This window comes from Eublepharis macularius, chromosome 7, assembly GCF_028583425.1.
Source record: "Eublepharis macularius isolate TG4126 chromosome 7, MPM_Emac_v1.0, whole genome shotgun sequence".
Classification (NCBI taxonomy): Eukaryota; Metazoa; Chordata; class Lepidosauria; order Squamata; family Eublepharidae; genus Eublepharis; species Eublepharis macularius.
This window is the reverse complement of record NC_072796.1, coordinates 126,563,065-126,578,194: the sequence shown is the minus strand read 5'-3', so window position 1 is coordinate 126,578,194 and position 15,130 is coordinate 126,563,065. Positions and strand designations below refer to the sequence as shown.

At 45.3% G+C, this 15,130-nt stretch overlaps 1 protein-coding gene and 1 non-coding gene across 2 annotated transcripts in view; both read right to left on the bottom strand.

Moving 5' to 3' along the window:
* The window catches only part of NSMCE2 (NSE2 (MMS21) homolog, SMC5-SMC6 complex SUMO ligase), a 277,066-nt gene that overhangs the window by 213,363 nt on the left and 48,573 nt on the right, over positions 1 to 15,130 (bottom strand). The window lies entirely within an intron of this gene.
* Positions 9,642 to 9,748, bottom strand: LOC129334139 (U6 spliceosomal RNA). Its single transcript, XR_008597479.1, has one exon. It is a non-coding gene; the product is annotated as a U6 spliceosomal RNA (small nuclear RNA).

Here is a 15,130-nt window from a genome sequence, read left to right as displayed (position 1 = left end):
ACTTTGTTCCTCAGTTTGATATTGCCTACTCCCCCCTCAAAAAAAAAAGTAACTGAAAGCAGGGACTCTGCAGGGCTACAAATTTGGGCCTCAATTTTGATTCAGATTTATTCCTTGGGAAAAAAAAAGGAAAACCAACATCCTGTTCTCCCACACTGCCTACCTCAGGCCTCTTGTCTACTGTATTTTCTCTCTAAGTGAATGAAGTTGTCAAAATTCTTTTTGGTTGCCACTACATATTTCTGTGGTAGTGAAGATATATGGCAATAGTAGCCCTTTCCTGTGCCCTTAATATATGGGAGAATAGAAGCCAAGGTACCTAGAAAGAGAAATGGAGCCATTCCCAATAAATTCAGCAGCTCCAACTTCTCATCCCGAAACCAGTCAAGGATTTTATTTTGTTGGCCATTGCCAAGCCAGGGGTATAGCATGCTGTGTTCATGGCAAGAACAGAAACAGCATAGTGGTTATGTGGTTTGGCTGTGAATCAGCACTCTACAGGTTCGAATCTTGATACTGCCATGAGCTCAGTAATTGGCCTTTTTGAACTTGGTCCTGATTTTGGCCTGGATCCAAAAAGCTACCCAGATGCACCAAGGAATTCTGTGCAGCCAAGAGGATTCTCTAAATAATTTTTTTAAAGGACACAATTACAACAACAACAGCAGCAGCATTTGATTTATATACTGCCCTTCAGGATGACTTAACACTCACTTAGAGCGGTTTACAAAGTATGCCATCACTATCCCCACAACAAAACACCCTGTCAGGGGGGTGGGGCTGAGAGAGCTCTGAGAGAGCTGTGACTGACCCAAGGTCACCCAGCTGGCTTCAAGTGGGGAATCGAGTGGGGAATCGAACCCGGTTCTTCAGATTAGAGTCCTGCACTCTTAACCACTACACCAAACTGGCTCTCCAGTTTACACTCATAGTGGTACATCACAACCTGTCTTTGAAGCTGAGTTTCAAAAGCAGTTTGCACATTTCAGTGGGGAGGAGGCCTGTCCTAGGAATATAAAAGAGAAGCTTTGGTGAGTGTACAAAATTAGCTGTATGGTTCTGTGGATCCTGGCCTATTTATTCAAATAACGTCAGACGTGGGCTGCATTCCAACTCAAGCGCTAATGTGAGAACAGCTCCGTATTCCAGGGTGGGGACTCCATATGGCTCATCTCATCTTTTATTTCTTTAACCAAATGTAGCTAGGAATAAAATATCCCTTCGTAAAATAAAAATCAACCCAACTTTCACCAGTCAAAATGTTTGTCCCATAACACAGGCTGTGTTGACACAGAGTGGTTATGTCAAAACACATCCCTGGAACAAAAGGTTAAAGTCCTCTACAATATTTCATTTCCATAGGGATTTCAGTCATAATACAACAAAGAGGTGACTCAGAATCGAACACAAATCTACTAACACGTATTAGTCATTCAACCAAACACCACACTGAAGGTTTACTGAAAACATGTTGGAGAAGGAAAATAAAAACCAAACAGAATAGGCCCAGCCAAGCACAGAGTAATGTGTGTTTCTTCTCTACACAATACTGTTTTTAATCTTTTAAAAAATATACTGGAAGTCTTCCATATCACTAGTCCCAGCCCCAGCTTCCTCAGGGGACTAGATTTCAAAGAACGTAATGAAAAGCCATAGGTTCCTCAGAAGCTTACCAGAATTTCTTCTAGGAGACAACGAAAAATGGAAGTCAAGTTTCCCTTAAAGATTTCTGCTCTTCACCAGCATTGCGGGATGTGTGCTAGAGTACACACACAGTTAATATAGGGCAAGGATTAGGACCAATAGGTAGGCCCAAGGGAACGGACTGCGTGCCTCAGAAAACATCAGACTTCCAATATCACACAAGGATTCTGAGGTAGACCAGTCAACATGGCCATGGTTCCTGAAGGTAAGATGTCTGAAAACTACTTCTCTGGGAGATCAAGACTGCTTCCATTAAAAACAGGACAGTAAATAAGTTGCCAGTAGGCTGGCCCTCAGTCATTGTCTGACAGGTCTCCAGATTTGAGGATTTCCCCCACACCACAAAAACTGAAGACTGGCTTTTGTTTGGTCTTGGCTTAGGATGTTTGTTGGAGACACCGAGTTCTGCAGACATCCATCATTGTGATACTTTCTTCTTCTTGTGGCCCACAGCTGTCCACAAAGCTTTGGACCAGTGGATGGACGAGCAGTGGGATAGGTGGCACTAAATGGGTTTTATAAACTCCCTCTCCAACTGTAGGATTCCCAATCCCTAGTCTTTTTAGCTACATGAAATCCATAAAATAAGAGCCCGCTCTCCATCCTACCTGGTATGCCTCCCCATCAAGTCCACACACCATCTTCTTCCTCATCTGACTAGTTCCATTCCTCCTTCCCAGTCCACCACCTCCCATCCTATGAAGCTTGTGAGGAGTCACTTCATCCTCTTCTCAGCTTCATCTACTTTTCTAGGGAGAGAAGCTAATAGGCAACCACAATGGCTATTCCGTACCACAGTGAGGTTAGAATTTGCCTATTCCGTTGCCTAGAGAGCAAAGAGTGCTTAATTCTAGAAAGTTCTGCCACTTTCAGGGGGTTGAAAAGGGTCTGCATAACGGCCTTACTAATGCAATATGATTTTGAGTACACAGCCATTATTGGGCTCTCTTAATAATCATGTGCTGCAAAAGTCACCAAAGTCCTTAACAATGAAAGTCAACACAAAACAAGCAAAATCTTCACACAACAAAGAGCAACAACGACCACACCAGGGGGCCTCCCTCCAAATCTGCCTCCTTCTCAGGACCACTCACAAATAGTTTGTTCCTTAACTGTCGTACCAGACAGTCAATGCGTGACATTTCCCTGCTGCCTCTCTTGGCAGGATTAAAGTAGGGTGTGTGTACATGCCGCCCAAAGAAACAAAAGCGATCCAAATGCCATACCCAGGAAATCGGCTTTCTGCAACCCGAATAAATTATGCAAAATAGCACAGTTCCCTCTTATTTTACATAAATTATTCTGTGATTGTTACTGTTTTGTACATTTTGTTTTCCTGGTGGCCACAAGATGGGGCAAAGTACTACGGGCAAAGCAATACCACCCCACCCTCAAAAATACAGAAAAGAAATGCAGCCTTTCGTTCGGCTTTTGAAGTTCCACACTTTCCATGTTACACATGGAAATAGAAACATGCTTGTAATACCCCTGCTCTCATCTCAAACATCCCCACTGCATAAGCTCTACTGCAACAGCCTGTTCTGCTTTCTCTGGAAAACCTAGACGGTATTTGTTCTTTAGGTTTAAAAAGTGTTAGGAAAATACTCCACTATCAACAAATTGTCAGCCATCCCACCAGGTGAAATGGCACTTACTGAGCACCTTGTCATGGACATAGCTAGAACTACAGGGGAACAATTGCTGGACATGACCAAGAAAGTTATTCAAAACACCTATGTGCACGAAACGGGGCTAGCCCGGCCCAGTAACTCGATAGGCCACAAAGGGAGTTTACAGTGAGATCCTAAGCAGAGTTACTCCAGTCTAAGCCTGTTGAAATCAACGGGCTTAGACTGTTGTAGGTCTGCTTAAGATTGCATCATTAGAGACCTAGAATAACACAACCTTGGAGAGGGACATAAAACAATAGAGTTATACAATTGTATTGCCATGTGTAGATTTAGGGTTGCCAGCTTCGGGCTGTGAAATATCTGGAGATTTGGGGGGGGGGGTGGAACATGGAGAGGGAGGGTTTGAGGATGGGAGGGGGCCTCAGCTGGGTATAATGCCATAGAGTCCACCTTACAAAGCAGCCATTTTCTCCAGGGATACTGATTTCTATGGCTTGAGGATCAGTTGTAATTCCAGGAGATCTCCAGCTGGCACCTGGAAGCTGGCAACCCTTTGTAGAAGCCATCTAACTCATATCAATATAGACAATGTGCCAAGGCCCAGGTGCAGGGAATATCTGCAAATGGCAGGAATGTCTAACTTCATAGTAGGCTTGCCATTCCCCCAACCGGGGTGGGGGATCCCATGCTCCCACCTCCTCCCCCCACTTACCTGGCCAGCGGGGGGATGCAACAGGTGTGTTTTGGGCCAAACTGGGCCCACGGGAGGGATTCAGCCCTTTGGCAAGCGCGGAAGCGCTGCGGGGCTACCCTTTGACCACAACGATGTCACTTCCCAGAAGTGACGTCATCACGCATGCTGGGAGCACGCACACTGCACACGCGAGTGAAGACGCCAAAGCCGACGCAGGGTAAGTGCCAGGCTCCCAGACTCCGGCTGGGGGACTCAAAGGACCTGACAACCCTACTTCATAGAGACTGGCAGTATTATTTGAGGATAGTTAGAGCCAAAAGATATTCAGATGTAAGAGAAACTTTTTTTAAAAAAAAATATTCTATTCATAAAATTAAAAGCCCAATAAAAAGGACAGAAAGCAAAATAAAGAAAAGGATAGTAAAAAGCTTACAAGAAAAAAAAAACAGAACTTAGAATTACAACAATAATACATATTTCATTTCCATTCTTCTGTACAACACTTATCTTTTTTAACAAACATCGTACTTAAAATTTAATCTCTCCAAAATTTCCTTTTCCATTACTGCCTCCCATCTATTTGTTTTTCCCCAGTTTTTTCTTCTTAAAAATCCTAAAAATCAAAGCCACAAATCATCAAATAATTTTTCCTTATTTCACGCAGCAAGTCAATAAGGGGATTTCAGCTAGCCAAAAAAGTAGACAATGTTTTATCTCTGATCAAAGCTGTAAGTTTAGCCATCTCCTAGCTCCATCATTTTCATAATCCAATTTTCAATTGAAGGCAATTCTGTGCTTTTCCATTTTTGCGCATATAAAATCCTAACTGCTGTAGTTAGGCTTACCATTGATACAAGAGTCCCTTTGATCAGCAGACAACAAGACAGATCTGTGGGATCTAAACCTCTACGTAGATATGTATAAATGACTACATGCCATCTCAATTGCATATTTAAAGTTTACAATATGAATAAAAAACCCCACACCAATGACTCTATGAAACCAAAAAGCAGAGAACCGAAACTGTTGGCATAAACTAGGGTTGGCAGCCTCCAGGTGGTAGCTGGAGATCTCCTGGAATTACAACTGATCTCCAGGTGACAGAGATCAGTTTCCCTGGAGAAAATGGCTGCTTTGGAGGGTGGACTCTATGGCATTATACCATTCTGAGGCCCCTCCCCTTACCAAACCCCATCCTCTCTAGGCTCCACCCCCAAATCTCCAGGAATTTCCCAACCTAGATCTGGAAACCCTAGCAAAAACATAAATGATGATAAAAGGAATGAAATAAGGACATCTCTTCATCCCTAAGAAATAATGATATAGAAACGATGAGTTCCAGAAAACAGGGGTTGTCCCTGGTAAATAAGGACACCTAGAAGTTTATAAGATTTCAAGAGGCAGTGGCTGTATACGCTCAAGGATATACAGTCATCTGAGATAAATTACAGTCTTCCACTCATTTCAATGGGCTTATTCCAGAGAGATTCCCAATGAAATTATACCCTTTGATTCTGGAAATCAACTATCAGTGAGCCATTTTAAACGCGCACACACACACAAAAGCACACCTGGGCTATTAATAGATTATATGAGCACAGAAAGGAATTTTACTTCTGAGTTTTAGCGCTAAAAAAAATGAAGACGAACTGGATTTGGACAATGAAACTTTATCAGGGTTTTAACTCACGGTAGGCCCTGAATTCTTTTGAAGAGGATCTTATTGCTCCAAAGCTGGAATGCTTTCTGTCATGTCATAAACTCTATTACTGGAGGACTTTTTTTAAAAAATTGTTTGCTATGCTCCCTGGTAATTTGTGACTACCAACTCTCGCAAACAGCCACAAACAAAAACAGCACAAACCCAGTCTTCTCCCACTTTCAACTCTTATGATTAGGCAACAAACTGAAGTTGGCTACAGTGTGCAGCAAGCAAAACATCAAAAGAAAAAACCTTTCCCAGGGTTTTTTTTAAGCGATTCCCAAGCCTTTGCAAAACCTTCACACTACGTAACAGGACTCTGAGAGACCCGAGATGCACAAGAATGTCAGATCTGTGCACATTAATGTGCAACTTTGCACATTTATAGTCCCATCCCAAGCAGAGTTACACCCTTTACGTCCCCTGAAATCAAGAGGCTTAAAAAGGTGTAGCTCTACTGAGGACGGCAATGCAAAAGTGCCAAAGCACGCCTGAAAACAGTCATTCTTTGGGTGTATATAGACAGAAAAGCCAGTTAGCAACCCAACAGCTAGTGTGGAGCTTGAAGAGTCAGACTAGAATCTGGGAGGTCCATGTTCGAATCCCTATTCTGCCAACAATGAGGGTTTCCCCTCCCAGGGATCACAATTCACCTATGCAAGCAACAAACACGCAAATCTGATAGTCACAAATATAATAAAGTGCAATGGTGCATAGAGTGTAATAAATAGTACAATAAATAATTGCAATAGATAATGCTGAACAAGACTCCTAACCATACAGTCAAAAGTCCATCAGTGCAAACAAGTTCATTAACCGTGTCTGCTTTCTGCTTTCCAGGTTCAGAAAAACGGAGGAGCCGCAGGGTCCCACCAGGTATAGGCAAGTATGAGTTCTTGTTAGTGGTGATGTACCAATCTAATGCTTTTCTTTGCAGATTTCCAACCAGCCCTGAGGACGCCGCTGGCACAAGCTCTGCCCAACAGACCGCTAGCCCCATCTGTTTCGCAATGCTTTTGTTTTTCATGGGCTGCTTTAATTAATAATGCAAAATCAATAAAGCCATTTAGATTCTCTAGACCCGGATGTCGGTATGCCGATGAAGTGATGGACAATGCCCATTTTGCCATAGAAGCTGGCTTGCTGACCTTGGGCCAGTCACACCCTCTCAACCTAACCTACCTCACAGGGTCGTTGTCAGGATAAAATGAAGGACAGGAGAACAATATAAACTACTTTGGGACCCCTCACTGAGGAGAAAGGCAGTGTATAAATGTGGCTAATACATAAATAAAAATCAAGAAACCTGATTTAGGAAGGGGACTGGAAAAGTGGGATCATCTGGGGCACAGAACAGGGTGCAGCTGGCTGGCTCCAGAGATTACCCCTCCCCCAACGGGACAGCTGAAGGAGTTCCCAATTGGACAGAGAGAGGCTAGGAAGAGGGAAAGGAGGTCCTCTTCACAGTGGCGTGTCTGCAATTTTGCTGCATCGCACGGGAGAGGTGGCTCTCAACTCCATCAGGTGAGGAGAGTCCACTAGGCTGGCCCGTTCCAGTACCATTTCGGCATCCCAGTCCACCCTGGGAAAATTCTTCCCTCTCAGAACCTAATCCCTGCTGTGGTACGGATGCCTGCTTGGTGACTTTGGGCCGGTCACCTACTTTAAGCCTAACATACCTCCCAAAGGTGCTGTGAGAATAAAATGAAGGAGAGAACGGTGTAAGTCAAGCTGGGGTCCCCATTGAGGCGAAAAGCCGGATACGAACGAAGCGTTGTTGTTTTTTTAAATTCAGTTTTGAGGGCAGGTTTGGGAAAGGAGGCCTAGTCCCCCTTTTGGTCTCCTGACCCAACTGAGCTCAGATAGAGTGATGCGGAATGGGGCAGATGAAGCGTCGGAAAGAACTCTCTAACTCCCATCCTTCCCTGATGCATGTCGGACCTTTAGCCTGTCCGTCTCATCTCCAGGCAACTAGGCAGGCACCGAGTTTTGCAAATTTAGGAACCACGCTCAAATTCTGCTGAGTTAATTCATTTGTTTTGGGGGCTCTTTTTCAGCATACGGATGGGCCAAAAATGACCCACTCAATCTATTGATTTGATTGGTCCTCCAGCTGTTTTGGATCGGAGTCTCCCAAGGAACTGCCCGGTCTCCCTTGACCCCTTCTCACAGGGCAATGGCCCTTAATGGATGCTCTGGTGGGGAAAAGAAAAAGTCAAAATATATGTGGGTGGACAAGCAAGGGACAAAATTATTGTGGGCTAGTGGCTTGTAAGGGGCTTGCCTGAAAGGTAATACTAAAGCAGAGACCATTGGAAGGAGACATCAGTACAGTGATGTACAATTTGGGAGTTGTTTTGTTTTGCTGTACTTCGGATTCTCCATCAACAGGTTTCCTAACGTTATGGCGGAGGAGTCCAGTTAGGGTGCCAATTTTTCTCCTAGCTTGTAATCATTTGTACCAGCTCTGTTGTAGGGCATGCGTAGGTATTTATTTATTTTTCAAGGTTTAACAATGTAATGCACTTTTAACGATCCTGGGGCTCTGCGTGAAAGCATCACTCAACACCTCTGTTAATAGAGTAGTTGATTCTGACATTCCTCTTGGGCATTGCGGCCTGTTCCCAGGGCTGGTTCCTCCATCTCACTAATTCTCTTCCTCTTGTGCAACTATTCATTTGTGTCTCTGAACAGTCACCATGATGCCTATCACAGTATATTTTGCAAATCTTCCTGTTTCAAACTGTGCAATAAAATGCCAACAATAAGGAAGACATTCCAATGCTTCAGTTTCCCACCAGCTGCTAATCTGGACTTGGAACCTGTGCAACAGCCAAGCTGGCCCGTCGCATCATTTCATCCCCACTCAAGGCAGGGAGGCAGCTGCATGGGTGCAACCAACGGCTACCCGAGACTTGTCCTGAAATCACTGGGGGTTCCTTGGGAACACACACTACAGATTGCTTGCCCTACTAATGGCCTGCTAGAAGATGCTTGCTCAGGTCAAAATAAAATATTGGACATATTAATGATTTTAGCGGTGCGTGCATGCTTTGGAAATGCTTTCAGCCACGTACAGTAATGTCAGTTTGCAATCAACACTAGCTGCTTCCTTGACAAGCGTTCCCATGGTGAAGCCAAACATGTGGTTGGAAAAGGAGCTGCTGCTAGGGATGCGGAGAATTTTGCCCCAAACACAATGGCCGGCTGATCTTATCTTGATCAAGCTCCTCGCTTGCATGCAAGTTGTGATCCCTCATTCGGGACACCTGGAGTTGCTCTTCAATGTCTACCTTAGATGTCACATTGAACAGCATTGGAAATTCACAGTAGCCACAACAGCTCACTAGTTTACTTCTCTGTTGCACCTTGTGGCTGTTTTTGCACTGGTGCAGTGAGTCAACTTAATCTTCTTGATCACTGCAGAAGATGGTATGCATCTCCCTAGGGTCACGGGCAACACTGCATAACATTTCATTGCTGGGACCAATCGAAAGGGCTAGTTTTGACCTTTAAGGCCTGCACAGCTAAGCCCTAGTTATCTCAGGAAGCACCATATCCCTTATGAGTCTCTCAAAATTTTAAGACCAGCCAATAAGGATCTGTTCCAGACGCTGTCTTTTTCAAAAAAGAAGGAAAAAATTACTCTCCATCAAGAACGAGGTCTTTCTGATTGGGCTCCAGAGCCATGGAATGCTGTTCCTAGAGAGATTTACGCACATTCTTTTTTGGCCTCTTTTCAAAGACATGTAATAAAGCGTTTTTGTTATGCCACAACTTTGGAGAGTTACTAGATTCAGTTAATGCCATGAACCACTTTGAGAACTTTTGTTTTGGTCAGAAGTCAGTACAAGCAGTACAGTCAGAAGTCATTACAAGAACTATACAGACACACACACCAAAAAAGCAGAGATATATGGAATGCTTCACGAATCTGCATGTCATCTTTGTGTAGGGGCCATGCAAACTTTCTCTGTATCATTTCAGTTTTAGTATACGTGCTGCCAAAGCAAGCACACCCCAAAAAAGCAAACAAACTTTACGGAATTTACAGTCACAAAATTTGGCAATGGCTACTAACTTGAATAACTTTTTAAAAGGAATACACAAATTCATGGGGGAATCAGTCTACCAACTACTATTAGTGATAGCAGGATTTTAGCCCAGTGGACCTTTAAGAGACCAAAAACATTTTCAGGATGTAAGCTTCTAAGAGTCAGAACTCCCTTCTTCAGGGCATGATTAGTTTATGTCATGTCCTCTTAGAAATCAATAGCAAACCTAATAATATCAGCAGGATTTGAGAGCAGTGGCACCTAGGGTTGCCAGACTCCCTCAACTTCCCGGTGGGGGATTGGGGCCTGGCACTTACCTGCGGGGATGGGGGGGGTGCGCATGCAAGCACACTCCTGCAAGCGTGATGACGTCACTTCCAGGAAGTGATGTCATCACACAGTCCCTGGGAGCATGCCCACGCTCTGCAGGGGCCCAGATTGGGGCCACTGTGGAGCATGGAAGCGCTCCTGCCCTCTACAGCTTCCCAAAGCATGCTCGTTTTGGCCCAGATCGGGCTCATTTTGGGCCCATTTTGGGACAGATCGGGCCCGTTTTGAATCGCTGCGGAGCGGGGGAGTGCTCCCACACTCCTCAGCGGCTCAAAATGGGCCTGATCCATGCCAAAACAGTCCCCAAATGGGTGCGTTTTGGGCCGCTGTGGAGGACAAGAGTGCTCCTGCACTCTGCAGCAGCCCCAATCCGGGCCTGATACGGGCCAAAATGGGCCCAAGCCAGGCAGCTGCAGTGCACGGGAGCACGCAGCACCGCAGGGGAGTGCACACGGAAGGTGTGCTCCCCCCCGCTGGCCAGGTAAGCGCGGGCAGGGTGTGGGGGGAGGGGGTCTGGCATCCTTAGTGGCACCTCTAAGACCAACAAGATTTCCAGAGCATAAGCTTTCAAGAGTCAAAGCTTCAGGTATCTTTGGTTATTTGCAGAAGGGAGCTTTGACTCTCAAAAACTGGGTCTAATCGTGCCCTTCCTATAAGCTCTCCAAAGCATCTGGTTGCCCACATTTGAATGCTGGAATAGATAGATGTTTGGTCAGATCTAACACGCCTGTTCTTGCATTCTTCGGGGGCAGCACCAGCTGGGTTCAGCATCTAATTATTGCACATGGTATGTGTGTGCGTGTACATACACAAGAGATACCAAAGCTTGCAAAGGCTGAAAAAATACACCCTTGTAGCAGTTCATTCCTGGATGGTTAAGATAATCGGAATCCTTTAGGTTTGCTGTTAGTCACAGCCTGTAAGAAACTGCATGCAAGATGAATCCGCTCGGTGCACAATGTACTCTGGACACACCTTTTGCCTGCCCTTATTGCAACCTCATGACTGAACAAGCATAAAAATGGATCTAAGAAGTGGATTTGGTTTTCATCCTCCGAGATATAAGACTAAAGAAAATCTCCACGAACCAGGTCTGTCTTAGCTCACAACACTTGGGTATCATTGTATACATGAGAGATTTTCTGCTCTTTAAAATAAAAATACACCTAATCTAAATAATGACATCATTGTATTGTCGAAGGCTTTCACGGCCGGAGAACGATGGTTGTTGGGGGTTTTCCGGGCTGTCTTGCCGTGGTCTTGGCATTGTAGTTCCTGACGTTTCGCCAGCCACAGCTGCTGGCGAAACGTCAGGAACTACAATGCCAAGACCACGGCAAGACAGCCCGGAAAACCCCCAACAACCATCGTTCTCCGGCCGTGAAAGCCTTCGACAATACATCGAACACCTCTACGGGGAGGAAACATTCCAACAGACCCGAAGATTGGAAACACTTCGGAACAAGAAAGGCCAGCCACAGCTGCTGGCGAAACGTCAGGAACTACAATGCCAAGACCACGGCAAGACAGCCCGGAAAACCCCCAACAACCAATGACATCATTGTTTAAGTGCCTGGCCTTGGCAACGACCTGGGTGTTGGTTAATTTGACCAGGGGGAAGGTGCTGGGAGAGATACAGTAATTCAAATCTAGTGAAAAAGAGAAGTAGCCACAAGGTAAGTCATCTTATAGGTGAGTTAAATCCAGCAAAGAGAAGGGAGTTTCCATTACTGATCAAACAAAGGATTTCCCACAGTCTATTGTTGGAAATATCGCTGCAATCCGATTGCTCATTTCTTACTCAACGGGCTGCTGAATCAATCAAAAGAGGATGTTGGTACGCTTCACCTGCTACATTGCTCTAACAGCAGCTTAAGTCAACAACGACCTGGCTTTTGAAGCCACGTAACTGTATGTTTTACTGACAATCATTCATTTGCAGCAGACACTTTTATTGTTTTATAAGTAGCGAGGTTAAAGGGTTATTTAAGGTAGGGGAAAAACAGGAACTTAAGCTCTAGGAACGGGTAGGTAGCTCAGGATCACGTGTTCAACATGTGCTCATGCACTGGGTTGGGGGAAAGGATCTATTTGTGTGGTTTGCCAGCCCTTACTGAAACAGCACTTACAGATGTGAACTTGACACAATGTCCACCTGAAAATTAATTTGATTTTAGTTAGCGCATTTGGACCCTGCTTTTCTTTGATCATGGAACTCAAGGCAGAGGGTTGGAACCTGCAAACGTGTTCTGGTTAGGAGGCACAAAACGCTTTTGTATAGAACAAAAAGGATTTCTGAAAGAGTCCGGTAGCACCTGTAAGACTAACAAAATTGGAAGGGTATGAGCTTTCGTGAGTCACAGCTCACTTATTCAGATACAGCTAGAATGTGAGTCCATCTGTCCTTATATCTTGGAGAGTGGAGTGACTGCAGAAGCCGAATGATAATAGCCATGAATGCATACCCTATCTATTCTATCATGCCTGCCATTGTCATTCACCGGCTATCATTCAGCTTCTGCAATCACTCCACTCTCCCAAGATATAAGGACTGATGGACTCACATTCTAGCCGTATCTGAAGAAGTGAGCTGTGACTCCCGAAAGCTCATACCCTACCACAAATGTTGTTAGTCTTATAGGTGCTACTGAGCCCTTGCTCTTTTGTACTGCTACAGACAGACTAACATGGCTGCCCATCTTTATCTAAAAAGATTTGTTATATACTTAATTTCCTTCCCCATTAGCACACCCTAGTAAGCAGATATTAAGGATCTGACATGACCGCTTTGTTGCCCCTTCACCTCTACATTACAGCCACCTTCCCGTTCACCCCATTCCACCACCAAATCCACCTCCCCGCTCTTTCACACATTCAGAGTCTTGCTTTTCATTAACAGACACTTGATGGTCAGGGTGAGTAGCTGTGGCTCAGTGACAGAGCATCAGCTTGGCATGCAGAAGGCCCCAGGTTCAATCCCCTGCCTCTCCAGTTGTAAAGGATCAGGTAGGAGGTGATATGAAAGACTTGAGATCCTGAAGAGCCACTGCCAGTCTGAGTAGACAATATTGACTTTGATGGACCAATTGTCTAATTCAGTAATAAGGCAGCTGCACGCATTAATGTATGTCCCTTTGCTTCTTGAGCTTTGGTTTACACGGTACTAATTACTTCACAATAAGGCACCTCAAGTCTTCCTTGCCTCACAACCCACCCAAAGTAACCATGCTTGCAGGAGTATACAGCTGTCAATGCAGAATAATGCCAACACTTCGTTTTTATGAGCGTACAATTGCCTAAAATATAGTAAGCGTTTCTTAAAATAGCCATACAAGGTAGGCCAGGTTATTATCCCTAGATTAGATTTTAGAGCGGGGAAGCTGAGAGAAGGCCGTGCCTAACATTAGCTGAGGAGATCATGGCAGAAGAGAGATTTTTAATCTGGAACTTTCCAATTCGTAGCTCTCTGTCAGGAAAACAAGTCAAGTCTTCCAGGGAAACTGACCGCTGTCTTAACAAGGGGAAATTGTAGGTGTATGCCTATCAAGTGCCCTCCCCCCCAAGTTCCTATGCACAACCCAGAAAAAATATTGGCCAGTGAAGTGCTGAGAAGATAGAAAGGGACAACGTTCCTGTCCATGCAATTGGCCATCCTTCATTAACCATCAAATCACTTCAACTTCAGAAGTTTCTATGTGGTTCACAGACTCATCAGAGGCAAAAGCAACAAACAGAGCGGGCTCATTAGAATCTGAGGTTCTTGGTTCCCCTCATTTTGTGATAAACAGCAACAGCACAATTTGTTCGCTGGATATACAGAAGATTGGGATCCACTCTAAACGCTCAAGAACCTTGGACAATTAGGTGCCCCTATAAAATATTCATTCTGAGATACATCCCAATGTGTTCAATATTGTTTACTCCCAGACAAATGTGGAATCAGAGTAACATTGTCATACTGTGTAACAGAAACTCCTTATTTTCATGCTTCCAAAGAATGTTTAAGTACCATTGTTTACCTGCCATTCTTTCAAGAATGTCAAGGCACTGTACACGTTTCTCCTCACTGTTCCATTTTATCCTCATAACAACCACCCTGAGAGGTAGGTTAGGCTGAGAGAATGTGAGTAGCCCAAGAGCACCCAATGAGTTTCATGGCGAGTGGGGATTCGAATCTGGGTCTTCTAAATCCTAATCTAGCACTCTAACCACTGCACCATACTAGTTCTCATATAATGGCCACCCCTTAATTTGAACACCCACAGCTTGAAATCAACCTCTCTTATGAACATACAACATGAAGAAGTACTTCTTTTTTGTTTATCCTGAACTTGTTAATTTGTGACCGCAAGCTGTAGTATTTCAAGACAATGAAAAGAAATTATTTACTCCAGAAGTCCCCAACATGGTGCCCGTAGGCGCCATGGCACCAGCCAACACCAAAGTGTTTTTAGAAAGTGGGTGAGGCCAAGTAGGACACTTGCCCAGCAGGGCTTTTGATTGGCTACTGGAGATCCAATCGGCTGGGCAGATTAAAATAATGTCATTTCAGTGACAGCTTCAACCAATGTTGGTTTTAGTCCTCCCATTGATCAAGATGGGTAGCTGTGTTAGTCTGTCTGTAGCAGTGGAAAAGAGCAAGAGTCCAGTAGCACCTATAAGACTGTCCGGGGACGGGCCTCCCCTCCCTCCTTGCCACCACCTCCCGCGGCCCCACGGGCCCCGAAGCTTACCTGGTAGCAGGGGCAGACCGGCGCGACGACGGCAGCAGGACCGGCGACCCAGGAGAAGGCCGCCGCGTTGCCGCGGCGCCGACGGCCTGCACAGGCGAGAGCGCCCCGGGAAACGCGAGCGGGCAGGCTGGAGGGCCGGCGAGGCGGCCGCCGCCGGGGTAGACGGCCCCAACTCGGCCACGGCGGCTGCAACAGAGGCAAAGCGGCGCAGCCGCGAGGCCTGCGCTCGCAAGGCCCGGCCCCACCTGACGCCCGGAGACGGGGAGGGGGCGGGAGCTTGT